The sequence below is a fragment of the Macaca mulatta genome, chromosome X, assembly GCF_049350105.2.
Source record: "Macaca mulatta isolate MMU2019108-1 chromosome X, T2T-MMU8v2.0, whole genome shotgun sequence".
Taxonomy (NCBI): Eukaryota; Metazoa; Chordata; class Mammalia; order Primates; family Cercopithecidae; genus Macaca; species Macaca mulatta.
Window position 1 is genome coordinate 82505128 of NC_133426.1, and position 13884 is coordinate 82519011.

Below are 13884 nucleotides of genomic sequence, written 5' to 3' on the forward strand. Positions count from 1 at the left end.
GCCTGAGGATAAGTAACCAAGAGAAGACCTCCAGCAACATCTAGGCCCCTGTTTTTGGCTGCTATGGGGAAGAGGGTGTATGAGTTTGTTTTCTGTTGCCAATCAAAGTGCCTGAAATTGGATAATTTATAAAGAAAAAGAATTTATCTCCTACAAGTATAGAGGCTGAGAAGTCCAAGGTTGGGGGCTCTATCTGGTGAGGGCCTTCTTGCTGGTGGGGACTCTCTGCAGAGTCCTGAGGTAGCATTAATGAAGGGCATAAGGAACCCCAGAAAAACATCACATGGTGAGAGGGCTGAGTGTGCTTGCTCAGGTCTCTCATCCTCTTCTTATAAAGCTACCAGTTCCACTGCCATGATGATCCATTAATCCATTAATCCATTAATGGATTAATCCATACATAAGGGCAGAGACCTCATGACTCAAACACTTCTTAAAGGTCCTATCTTTCCATACTGCCACATTGAAGATTAAGGTATAATACATACAGTTTTGGGGATACATTCAAACCATAACAGAGGTGTGTTGTGGGGAAAATGGGGAGACTTCAAACCTGACTCAATAGCTATAGTGCAGTAAATAGATGCTACCAAGCGACAGATTTCACACCAAAGTGTAGGAAAATTTTCAGAGTAAAATCAAAGTTTTATGTGGAATTAGATGGTTATAGATATATAAACCAGAAGAAGATAATCTGAATTTCAGCTGGAGGAAATTTTGGACAAAAGCCTGGATCTGTCTAAGGGCATGGTCCTTGCACTGTTTGACCTCTAGGGAGAAATACAACTGAATTTGTACAAATGGTGGGTGCACCAGGTAGCAGATGAGAGTGTTGTGACAAAGTGAGCTACGTAACCATGTGTGGGAGTTCTAATGCATCTCTCTCTTAAGTATGTGAAAGCCCTAAGAAAACTTCAATAAATACTCCTGAGACTTCATTGGGAGGATAGAGATCGAGGTCTTCAAATATTGCATGGGAGAGAAATAAGAGGGATATTACAATTTCAGAGACCTCTCCAAAATTCCAATAATATAAACTTTTATGTTTAACTTATGGGTTTAATTAATCTCCACATCTCAAATATCATTAATTCTAGAATACAGCAAGGCATGTCACTTCACAGTTAGTACAAAAGTGCCTATCAAATCACATCAAATAGAAAATCCCAAATGATTGTGTCTCAGTGATATTCAGCATTGTTATGGCATACAATAATCCCTCAGGCTACTTAGGTAGTTCTTTCACTAGAAATACATATCACAAGCATGTCCTTGTGGACTTATTTAGTGTGGCTGCCATTAGTTTTGTGTCCAACACATAAAACTTATGTGTTGCCTTACCAGCCTAGATGAATAGAACACTTACTGACATATTACTGATCTGCTTGACTTCTATGCAAGGCCTTCTTGGGAGACTCTGGAGTTTTTAGTTGAGCTGTTCTACATATGGGCCTGGGTTTTGCCCATGTTCGCCTCAGCTTACCTCTAAGCAGAACATAAGGATCACAGTTCCCACATAGGGAATACCCTGGGGAAAGAACACATATTCTAGGACCTGGGACTCAGGATACTGAGACAGACTCTTCACTCAGATGCCTAGAACACAGGAGATGGCAAACTTAGGCTGAAATAAGGCAGCCTACATTTTTTTGGTATGACCTCATTCTGCATCTGTTAAAACTTCTTTTGGCTACAGTGACCAAATGGATGGTCATTGACCTGCAGGCCTGTATTAGACAGTTCAGGCTGCTATAACAAAGCAAAGTGGGTGACTTATAAGAAACAGACATTTATTTCTCACAGTTCAGGAGGCTAGAAGTCCAACATCAGTGTTTTGGTGAAAATCCTCTTCCAGGTTGCAGACTGCTGACTTCTCATTGTATACTCACATGGTTGAAAGAGAGAGCTAGCTAGCTCTCTGGCCTCTTCTTATAAAAGCAGTACTCTCATTCACAAGGGTGCCACCCTCATGACGAAATTACTTCCCAAAGACTCCACCTACAAATACCGTTACACTGAGAATTAGATTTTAGCATACAAATGCTGATGGAATATAAAAACTCAATCCAAAACAAAACCTCACCAAAGTATTGCTGCTGAGTCACTTAGAAAACCTTTGTCTGACTGAGTTCACCTTTTTTATTCTTTCTGCAAACTGGGTAGTAATTTGGAATGTTGTAGAGATATGCATATTAGTTTTTGCCCAGAGCTAAGGTGTGAGATAGATCACCCAAAGTAAAAGAAGAATTTAGAATAAAAGCAAGATGCTCAAGTACTCCAAGTTCATGAGCCACATATTTCAGAAGAAAAATTGCAAGGTCATTCCAACACAAAGTGAAACCTACACCGCATCTGAATCAGGAGACATGCAGCTAAATTCCAAAACTAGTTTAACGATAATGGAAAGCAAGGCAAAGATAAGCTGTCCCTAGACTGATTAGGCTGATAAATCAGGCTTGTCTTGAATAACAAAGCTAAAGGAAAGAAGACGAGAAAGAAACATACCTAAAGTGATTTAAAGCCAGGATGTGATATAAAACAATTTATATACACTTATTGATAAATCAAATAGGAGACGTTTCCCAGGTAGTAAAAGGAAGAGTAGAGAAGAAAGTGTATATATATATATATAAGTATATATAAGTCAATTGTAGTTGGTGCCCACTAGGACTTGCTTTGGATAGAAATAAATAAGAAGGCAAACACTGAGAGGGTTCAAACTGATCAGGCTAGAGAAAGATGCAAAAAAAAGTTTCACAGATTCTCATTAATACAGGACATGTAAGATGAAAATAAACAAAGATAATCATTTTTGTGAAAAGACCCAGTAGATAATCTCACAGCTTCTTTTTCCGGCAGAAAATATGGATGTGCTAGGATTGAAGGTACTTGTCATCACCAATCTAATGGGCTCAACTGGGACAAGTGATTGCATTTTTTTCTCAGATGGTGGGCTACATAACAAGAATTTAGCATTAAACAGACAGGTGTGCCAGTGTTGCTGCTAGTAGAAAGTGCACCAATATACACGCTACTTCAGGATAAGATTGGCAGACATGCTTTGGTCCACCATTGGCATGCAAAAGGGACGAACAAACGTAGAGAACCATCATATCTTGCCACCAAGAACAAGATTTAAGGAAAGATCTGTGGCCGTGGTCATGTATGATGTAGCTCAATCACCCCAGAAACAGAAGATGTTATGAAAAGTGTAAGCTGATTCCAGTTTGGCTCCGGCAGAGTGAGGGCAGAAGAGAGGACAGCATGTTGGAAGGGAATCCAGAGAGTTAACCAGAGATTAAATCCTGTTGGATCTTACCAGACAAGGACTGGGCTTTTACTCTGACTGAGATCAGAAGCCATTGCTGGGCTGGGACCGGAGGAGACACACGGCTCACAAAACACGTCTATACAGAGAATTCAAACTTCTGAACAACATATTGGATGAAGGAATCAAGTCCAAATTAAAATGAGGAAGTCTAATCAGATGACGAACTTGAAAACAAAGAGCATGCCATTGAGCACTAGTTGGCCACAGATGTGGATTTAAGTTTTCTAGCTGCCAAAATGTAAAGAAGGAAACATGATCTGCTGCAGGACTCAATAGTATCCCTGAGATCGTATCTGACAAACTGCTCAGAAGGGACACCTGTGCTTTTCCCTGAGATGACTGTCTCCCATCGTCAGATGTCAGATTCTGGATCTATTTTGACAAGAGAGCTCAAAGGATTTCTTCACAGATGGAAATGAGGGGTGAGTAAAACGGTGGTGTGAAGGATCACCCTCAAGTCTATAGCATGAACAATTGGAAGGATAAGAGTGGCCTTAACTGTGAGGGATGGGGTGAGGGGGGACGCTGCAGTGGGAGGAGGTTTCTAGGGGAAGATGGGAGAGTTCGATTTTTGACTTGTTAATTTGGGTTGACTCTTAGGCAATTTTCTCAGCGAATTAGAAAGGAAGGTCAGAAGCCAAATGTGAGGAGTGGGGAGGCAGTGTTGGAGGCTTGCCGAGAGAAAATAAGTTGTGAAATGGAAGGGTGAACGGAGTAGTAACTGGAAGATTTGGACTACAAACCTGGCAGAAAGATGTTTTGGTTTAAATAGATAGAGACACTGAGTGTTTCCAGATCAGACAATGTTCATTCTTTATGATCCAGCCAGAAAACTGTGGCTTTTGCTAGCCTTTCCCACCTCAGAACACAGGTTTCCCCTTGCTGGTGAGGGTGGCGTGGAGAGATCCGAGTGAGGAAATAAGTTATAAGAAATAAGTGTTAACGCTTATTTCTTCAGTCACGCCGGAGAGGCACAGATAGGCCGAACACGTAACAGGATAGAACACAATCCACCCGGACTTCCGCCTTATGCACAACTGCACTTTGAGTTTTGCTCATAGAGATAGAGCTCACACAATTAGGTAATTGGGCCCAAATCTGAAAGTGAGAAACAAGCCAGAAAGGACACTCAGAGGATGAAAAGGGAAACCAGTAAGTCCCACTGTTTTATACGCCAATGTCATCATGGTTTTACCTTCATGCTGAGCCACAGAATTCCTTAAACTATCACAGCCCTGGTCACTTGTGCCAATTCTATAAGGCCTCCAAAACTACATAGGAGATACTGTATCGTGGGCCCATTCCAAACTCTTATTCGGAATTAAAATTCCACGGGCTTTCCATTGATAGCACTGGAGGTCTGTCTGTGACACGCTGCTCCATTACAGCAAAGCAAAGCCCCATAATGACCTAATAATCTGGAAGGATAAGATCCCAGGACCCATAGAACAAGGAGGCCATAGGGAAGGCAGATCACAAAGAAGGAAACCAGACTTCCCCACCCCTCTGGGCTCCTGGGGGGGGGGGGGTCAGTGGAAAAAGCCCTTTAACCTAAGTGCTCAAGGCCCTAACCTAACAGCTTTTGTTGTTCACGCTGGAGCGCTGGCACTTCCTGACCCCGCTTAGCACTTCTATTAGAATTTTGTACTCTGATGCTAGTTTTCAGAGTATAGGAGCAACTGCAGGGAATGAAGCAGCAGACCTATCTATATTTTGTGGTGATCTAAGTCTCTGTTAATAAGCCTGAGACAAGGCAAAACCAGGAAGAAGCCCTGACCCTTATCAAGGTCATCAAAGCCACACAGGACCTTTCCTAATGTCTTCAACTGTCATTTTTGAAAGAAGCCGAATCTGACCACCAAATATAAATGGGTATAACATCCACCGCATTTCTTTGTCATATTGTTACAGGAAAGGGGTCTTGATCCAGACCCCAAGAGAGGGTTCTTGGATCTCCCGCAAGAAAGAATTCAGGGGAGTTCACAGTGCAAAGCAAAAGCAAGTTTACTGAGAAAGCACAGTGGTGAAAGGACAGCTACTCCATAGACAGAGCGGGACGTTCCCAAAAGTAAGAGGAGGAACGCGTCCACCCTAGGTACAATGCTTGTTATATGAGGAGATGTGCTCTGCTCCAAGGGTTTGTGATAGAGGATTAATTTCCTTAATTACTATGTTTTGCAAGAATCGGTGTTATTATCTTTAAAGCAAAGTTAGGAATGCCTTTCTTCTCCAGATATCGGGATATCTGGACACTCCAAGTCTGGGTCTGTTTAGTAAACGTTATTAATTTGTTCCCTTAACCGTCAACATCTAGAGGCTGGGAATACCTAACTTTCTGGGAATGCAGCCCCGGAAGCCTCAGCTTCATTTTCCTAGCTCTCACTCAGAATGGAGTCGCTCTGGTTCAAACGCCTCTGACAATATCACCCCCGTTTTCTTTTCTCACTATCACTTACCACTATCTGAAATTAAGTAGCTAATTTATTTGTTTACTGTCTGTCCCCACCCACTAGAATGAGAACACCGCCCTCGCATCCTTACGTGTGTCTGGCACACAATGGGTGCTCAATGATTATCTGTTTCATGGATGAACGGATTTATGGATGGCTGGGTGGATGACGCCCTTAGAATGGCTGCCAGGGCTAGCTGGCTTTCTGTTTCTTCCACTCAAGCACCCAAGCCCTGACCCACAAAGTAAAGGAACAGGCGCAACTTCTGGCCAAATAGCTTCAAGGCAGAAACTACGCAGCTGGCTTGGGAATTCCGTACAACGCGAATGCGCATGCACAGGCAGGACTGAGGTGTCCATGTTCGCATTACTCCCGGAGGTGACTCCCCCAAAGGGTCCGAGGACTAACGTCTTTCTCTTCCTCGCCCTCATTCCTCCCAGTAACCGTCCGCTACCAAAGAAACCGTGCACAAAATAAACTCGGGCGGCGGGTAGAAAGGAGCGAGCCGAATTCCGTACACCCATGATCAACACGCCCACACCTCCCATCAGGCACGGCGCTGCCGCCTCCCCGAAGAGGCGATGGAAGCGGGGGGACGGGGCAGGGGCGGGGGCACCGGGGCAGGAGGAGGGGAAAGGAGGGGGGCGGGAACGTCCTGCTGTTACTGCTGTGGCTTCCGGGGCGGGACTTCGGAAGACCGCCCGCCTCCCAATTGCAAATCGACTTCCGGGGCACCCCCACCGGCCGCGCTGTGGGTTCTCTGCTCCGACTTCTGTCGCTTTTCCCTTCCCGTTTATCTTGTTCAGGTCCCTCAGTGGGCTGCTCCGGATCTAAAGAGCAGAAATTGGGCCGCAAAGAGAACGTCCTCCCAGACTTTCTCCGTCGCGGTGAAATTATGTCCGTTTGGTGGCAGTATGTACTCACAGATGCCTGCAGCTCTGCTCTTACCCCGCCCTTCGCGTTTAGAAAAAAAGCGCTTTCCTCAGAGTCAAAACAAAGTTTCTTTCCGCTGTGGAGACACAGCTTTTAAGGTGGCCTGCTAACTCCCGCTTTTTCTTTTCAGAAATCTCTGTGCCAATCTGATGGACAGAAGAGCGACAAAAAATATTTTTAACGTGAGATTCTTTGGTGACTAGCCTGCTTGTAAACTTTCTGACATATGCCCTTTTTTTCCCCCCCATAGGGCTGTGAACCCCTGATATGTGAGACGTGTCCCTGTCAATTTAGAAAGTTTATTTTGTCAACGTTAAGGACGCGCCCATGACAGCCTCAGGAGGTCCTGAAGACATGTGCCCAAGGTGGTCAGGGCACAGTATGCTTCCATACGTTTTAGTGAGACATGAAACATCAATCATTTTATATAAGATGTACACTGGTTGGGTCTCTAAAGGTGGGACAACTTGAATTGGGGAGGGGACTTCCTGGTTATAGGTCCATAAAGACACACTGGTTGCATTCTTTTCAGTTTCTGATTAGCCTTCCATAGTTTTCAAATTGGAAAATACCCAGTTAATGTCATAACTGTTATTTAGTTTGCCATAACTTTAGATTCTAAATTATAACAAGTTTCGTTTAAAATCATTTATCTCATTACGTTTACCTACTTAATAGTTTACCTAGATTATTTATGAAACTGCGATAGTCATTTTATTTTCTTTTCAACCATTTTATAGACTGAATTTCAGGTGTTTGCCTAAGAACCTTAAGATTAAATATATGGTTATTTTACTGAATAATTGGATATTTAGCGATTTTCATTAATCCAATATTAGTGTATTTTTATCAGAAATTACACAAGCAAAAATTCTGTTTTTGCCGGATTTATAGTTTTGTAACCCTCATGCCAAATTTTGATAAGTATGAAATTGCTTGATTAATAAATGCAGGCAAAAATGTATGCTGGCAATTTTTAAGAAATTTCTGTTATTAGTTTACCAATAATTTTTAAGCAAGCATATGATAGATTTTACTTAAGTCATGTAAACATGAAAAGCATTTGGGCTTATTGTTTATGAGTACAGTGTGGTACCTTGTGGCCAGAAACACAACAAAATACATATACATACACATACACACACACACTTATACAGCTGTTCCCGGTCTAAACTGAGGGTCAGCCTACTTATTCTTGCGACTCAGTAATGAGATGCAGATGAACTGGGAAAGAAGAGCATTTTTATAAGCTCGGAAAACTTTGTAATTTTGAGTTGGTCTGGCGATATTTTTGAGACCACCTCCCTGTGGAGAGACTATCGTGAGACCAACTCAAAATTACAAAGTTTTCCAGAAGTTATATACCTTCTAAGCGTTATGTTTACGTGTAACTGTGCATTCATCTAAAGACATAAGTTACTAACTTCTAATCTACAACTAAGTTCTCAGTTTTGGAAACCTTCCTCTGAAGCCTCAATAAATTTACTTAATCTAGATGGGTCCAGGTGTTTGGGGTAATTACCCTTATCTTGTCTGCTGCTAAATCATGGAGGTTTTAGAAGTTCCTTTAGACCACCAGTAAAGCTTGTTTGTGGAGGTCTGGGGAGTTTCTTCAGACCTCCAATAAAAACTTGTTTAATCCTAAAGGGATCCTCTTAAGAATTCCTTTATCTTGTCATGCTTCAAGACCCAGGAGGACCTAGGCAAAACTCTTGCTGGGCTTTTGTTAAATCCCAGCCTTTGTATAAGGGCACTTTCAGCTTTTAATATTTAACCAGTCAGTCAGTGTTGAAACAGTTGTTAAGGAGGCCTCCCTGTTCAGCTGTTAGTGAGACCTGGCGTGCCACACAACCAAAAATCCTATAGCTTTTACTTCAGAACTCTAGTCATGAGATATTAATACAAACTCATTGGTTTACAAAAACAATAACAAAATGAAATGGATGGATGCAAATGGTGGATTTTATCTCAGTAGAAACGTAACAGCACACTTAATGCAGGCAGAAAAGAAAGCAGAGCCATTCACAGAGAACTTAGGAAGTTTATACTCGCAGGCGGACCTTTGGGATCTGAATTTTCCTGCTATAATTGTGCACAAAAGGACCACAGTATGTCAATTTTACACAAACACTTGCAAGAAGAGGCGCCATAAAACCAACGAAGTGCCTGAAAGGGGGTCATTCCTGTTTTTCCTTTTTCTTAAATTTACTTTTTGAAGGAAGGAACTTAGATGTGGCCTAAGGTTTCAGTGGCCTGGGTCCAAGTATCCTGGTTGTGGGCGGGACTCCACAGTGTGTCACCAAGCAGTAATTTCCGCCTTATGTGTCTCATTTTCTCTCTCTGGAGGTCTAGCACCTAAGGGAGGGGTCAAAGCAGAGTGGCGAGCTCTAATAGGCAATTCCTGGATGAGCTTTTTAAAACTATTTTGTTGTAGGTTCCCTGTAGGGCTGCTGGTTGTCACGGGGGTCAACACCTCCAGACACTCCCACTCAGCCCCCAGTCAACCAGGGGTGCCTTTCTGCTGGGAGGAGTAAAATGCCCTTTCTCTTTGGAGGTCAGGAAACTCAGTCTCTCATTTATGTATGAAAACAATAGTACAGCTCCTCACGCGGAAGCACACAGAAAACAAGAAGATTAATTTGGGAAGGAAAAGCAATGGAGAAGACACTTTACAATGCATCGCCGAATTACAATTCGGATCCTAAACAATAACTTCCTGAGAGGGGAAAAAAGGGGGGGGGGGGCAGCTTCCTGTAAACTGTCTTCAGCCACTTGTAATTTTGTAGCTCTCATCTACCATTACACACGCCAAGATCAAATCCTCTCACAGTACAAGGTCCTTTCCAGACCCAACCAGTGTACATCTTATATAAAATGATTGATGTTTCATGTCTCACTAAAACGTATGGAAGCATACTGTGCCCTGACCACCTTGGGCACATGTCTTCAGGACCTCCTGAGGCTGTCATGGGCGCGTCCTTAACGTTGACAAAATAAACTTTCTAAATTGACAGGGACACGTCTCACATATCAGGGGTTCACAGCCCTATGGGGGGGAAAAAAGGGCATATGTCAGAAAGTTTACAAGCAGGCTAGTCACCAAAGAATCTCACGTTAAAAATATTTTTTGTCGCTCTTCTGTCCATCAGATTGGCACAGAGATTTCTGAAAAGAAAAAGCGGGAGTTAGCAGGCCACCTTAAAAGCTGTGTCTCCACAGCGGAAAGAAACTTTGTTTTGACTCTGAGGAAAGCGCTTTTTTTCTAAACGCGAAGGGCGGGGTAAGAGCAGAGCTGCAGGCATCTGTGAGTACATACTGCCACCAAACGGACATAATTTCACCGCGACGGAGAAAGTCTGGGAGGACGTTCTCTTTGCGGCCCAATTTCTGCTCTTTAGATCCGGAGCAGCCCACTGAGGGACCTGAACAAGATAAACGGGAAGGGAAAAGCGACAGAAGTCGGAGCAGAGAACCCACAGCGCGGCCGGTGGGGGTGCCCCGGAAGTCGATTTGCAATTGGGAGGCGGGCGGTCTTCCGAAGTCCCGCCCCGGAAGCCACAGCAGTAACAGCAGGACGTTCCCGCCCCCCTCCTTTCCCCTCCTCCTGCCCCGGTGCCCCCGCCCCTGCCCCGTCCCCCCGCTTCCATCGCCTCTTCGGGGAGGCGGCAGCGCCGTGCCTGATGGGAGGTGTGGGCGTGTTGATCATGGGTGTACGGAATTCGGCTCGCTCCTTTCTACCCGCCGCCCGAGTTTATTTTGTGCACGGTTTCTTTGGTAGCGGACGGTTACTGGGAGGAATGAGGGCGAGGAAGAGAAAGACGTTAGTCCTCGGACCCTTTGGGGGAGTCACCTCCGGGAGTAATGCGAACATGGACACCTCAGTCCTGCCTGTGCATGCGCATTCGCGTTGTACGGAATTCCCAAGCCAGCTGCGTAGTTTCTGCCTTGAAGCTATTTGGCCAGAAGTTGCGCCTGTTCCTTTACTTTGTGGGTCAGGGCTTGGGTGCTTGAGTGGAAGAAACAGAAAGCCAGCTAGCCCTGGCAGCCATTCTAAGGGCGTCATCCACCCAGCCATCCATAAATCCGTTCATCCATGAAACAGATAATCATTGAGCACCCATTGTGTGCCAGACACACGTAAGGATGCGAGGGCGGTGTTCTCATTCTAGTGGGTGGGGACAGACAGTAAACAAATAAATTAGCTACTTAATTTCAGATAGTGGTAAGTGATAGTGAGAAAAGAAAACGGGGGTGATATTGTCAGAGGCGTTTGAACCAGAGCGACTCCATTCTGAGTGAGAGCTAGGAAAATGAAGCTGAGGCTTCCGGGGCTGCATTCCCAGAAAGTTAGGTATTCCCAGCCTCTAGATGTTGACGGTTAAGGGAACAAATTAATAACGTTTACTAAACAGACCCAGACTTGGAGTGTCCAGATATCCCGATATCTGGAGAAGAAAGGCATTCCTAACTTTGCTTTAAAGATAATAACACCGATTCTTGCAAAACATAGTAATTAAGGAAATTAATCCTCTATCACAAACCCTTGGAGCAGAGCACATCTCCTCATATAACAAGCATTGTACCTAGGGTGGACGCGTTCCTCCTCTTACTTTTGGGAACGTCCCGCTCTGTCTATGGAGTAGCTGTCCTTTCACCACTGTGCTTTCTCAGTAAACTTGCTTTTGCTTTGCACTGTGAACTCCCCTGAATTCTTTCTTGCGGGAGATCCAAGAACCCTCTCTTGGGGTCTGGATCAAGACCCCTTTCCTGTAACAATATGACAAAGAAATGCGGTGGATGTTATACCCATTTATATTTGGTGGTCAGATTCGGCTTCTTTCAAAAATGACAGTTGAAGACATTAGGAAAGGTCCTGTGTGGCTTTGATGACCTTGATAAGGGTCAGGGCTTCTTCCTGGTTTTGCCTTGTCTCAGGCTTATTAACAGAGACTTAGATCACCACAAAATATAGATAGGTCTGCTGCTTCATTCCCTGCAGTTGCTCCTATACTCTGAAAACTAGCATCAGAGTACAAAATTCTAATAGAAGTGCTAAGCGGGGTCAGGAAGTGCCAGCGCTCCAGCGTGAACAACAAAAGCTGTTAGGTTAGGGCCTTGAGCACTTAGGTTAAAGGGCTTTTTCCACTGACCCCCCCCCCCCCAGGAGCCCAGAGGGGTGGGGAAGTCTGGTTTCCTTCTTTGTGATCTGCCTTCCCTATGGCCTCCTTGTTCTATGGGTCCTGGGATCTTATCCTTCCAGATTATTAGGTCATTATGGGGCTTTGCTTTGCTGTAATGGAGCAGCGTGTCACAGACAGACCTCCAGTGCTATCAATGGAAAGCCCGTGGAATTTTAATTCCGAATAAGAGTTTGGAATGGGCCCACGATACAGTATCTCCTATGTAGTTTTGGAGGCCTTATAGAATTGGCACAAGTGACCAGGGCTGTGATAGTTTAAGGAATTCTGTGGCTCAGCATGAAGGTAAAACCATGATGACATTGGCGTATAAAACAGTGGGACTTACTGGTTTCCCTTTTCATCCTCTGAGTGTCCTTTCTGGCTTGTTTCTCACTTTCAGATTTGGGCCCAATTACCTAATTGTGTGAGCTCTATCTCTATGAGCAAAACTCAAAGTGCAGTTGTGCATAAGGCGGAAGTCCGGGTGGATTGTGTTCTATCCTGTTACGTGTTCGGCCTATCTGTGCCTCTCCGGCGTGACTGAAGAAATAAGCGTTAACACTTATTTCTTATAACTTATTTCCTCACTCGGATCTCTCCACGCCACCCTCACCAGCAAGGGGAAACCTGTGTTCTGAGGTGGGAAAGGCTAGCAAAAGCCACAGTTTTCTGGCTGGATCATAAAGAATGAACATTGTCTGATCTGGAAACACTCAGTGTCTCTATCTATTTAAACCAAAACATCTTTCTGCCAGGTTTGTAGTCCAAATCTTCCAGTTACTACTCCGTTCACCCTTCCATTTCACAACTTATTTTCTCTCGGCAAGCCTCCAACACTGCCTCCCCACTCCTCACATTTGGCTTCTGACCTTCCTTTCTAATTCGCTGAGAAAATTGCCTAAGAGTCAACCCAAATTAACAAGTCAAAAATCGAACTCTCCCATCTTCCCCTAGAAACCTCCTCCCACTGCAGCGTCCCCCCTCACCCCATCCCTCACAGTTAAGGCCACTCTTATCCTTCCAATTGTTCATGCTATAGACTTGAGGGTGATCCTTCACACCACCGTTTTACTCACCCCTCATTTCCATCTGTGAAGAAATCCTTTGAGCTCTCTTGTCAAAATAGATCCAGAATCTGACATCTGACGATGGGAGACAGTCATCTCAGGGAAAAGCACAGGTGTCCCTTCTGAGCAGTTTGTCAGATACGATCTCAGGGATACTATTGAGTCCTGCAGCAGATCATGTTTCCTTCTTTACATTTTGGCAGCTAGAAAACTTAAATCCACATCTGTGGCCAACTAGTGCTCAATGGCATGCTCTTTGTTTTCAAGTTCGTCATCTGATTAGACTTCCTCATTTTAATTTGGACTTGATTCCTTCATCCAATATGTTGTTCAGAAGTTTGAATTCTCTGTATAGACGTGTTTTGTGAGCCGTGTGTCTCCTCCGGTCCCAGCCCAGCAATGGCTTCTGATCTCAGTCAGAGTAAAAGCCCAGTCCTTGTCTGGTAAGATCCAACAGGATTTAATCTCTGGTTAACTCTCTGGATTCCCTTCCAACATGCTGTCCTCTCTTCTGCCCTCACTCTGCCGGAGCCAAACTGGAATCAGCTTACACTTTTCATAACATCTTCTGTTTCTGGGGTGATTGAGCTACATCATACATGACCACGGCCACAGATCTTTCCTTAAATCTTGTTCTTGGTGGCAAGATATGATGGTTCTCTACGTTTGTTCGTCCCTTTTGCATGCCAATGGTGGACCAAAGCATGTCTGCCAATCTTATCCTGAATAGCGTGTATATTGGTGCACTTTCTACTAGCAGCAACACTGGCACACCTGTCTGTTTAATGCTAAATTCTTGTTATGTAGCCCACCATCTGAGAAAAAAATGCAATCACTTGTCCCAGTTGAGCCCATTAGATTGGTGATGACAAGTACCTTCAATCCTAGCACATCCATATTTTCTGCCGGAAAAAGAAGCTGTG

General features: G+C 44.2%; 1 long non-coding RNA gene across 1 annotated transcript in view; it reads right to left on the minus strand.

Annotated features, from left to right (window-relative positions):
* The window catches only part of LOC144338767 (uncharacterized), a 42764-nt gene extending 29229 nt beyond the window's left edge, over positions 1-13535 (minus strand). The window contains exon 1 of the long non-coding RNA XR_013413139.1: positions 12971-13535. This is a non-coding gene — a long non-coding RNA (uncharacterized LOC144338767). The remainder of the gene's footprint in view (positions 1-12970) is intronic.
* Positions 13536-13884: the final 349 nt, after the last annotated feature.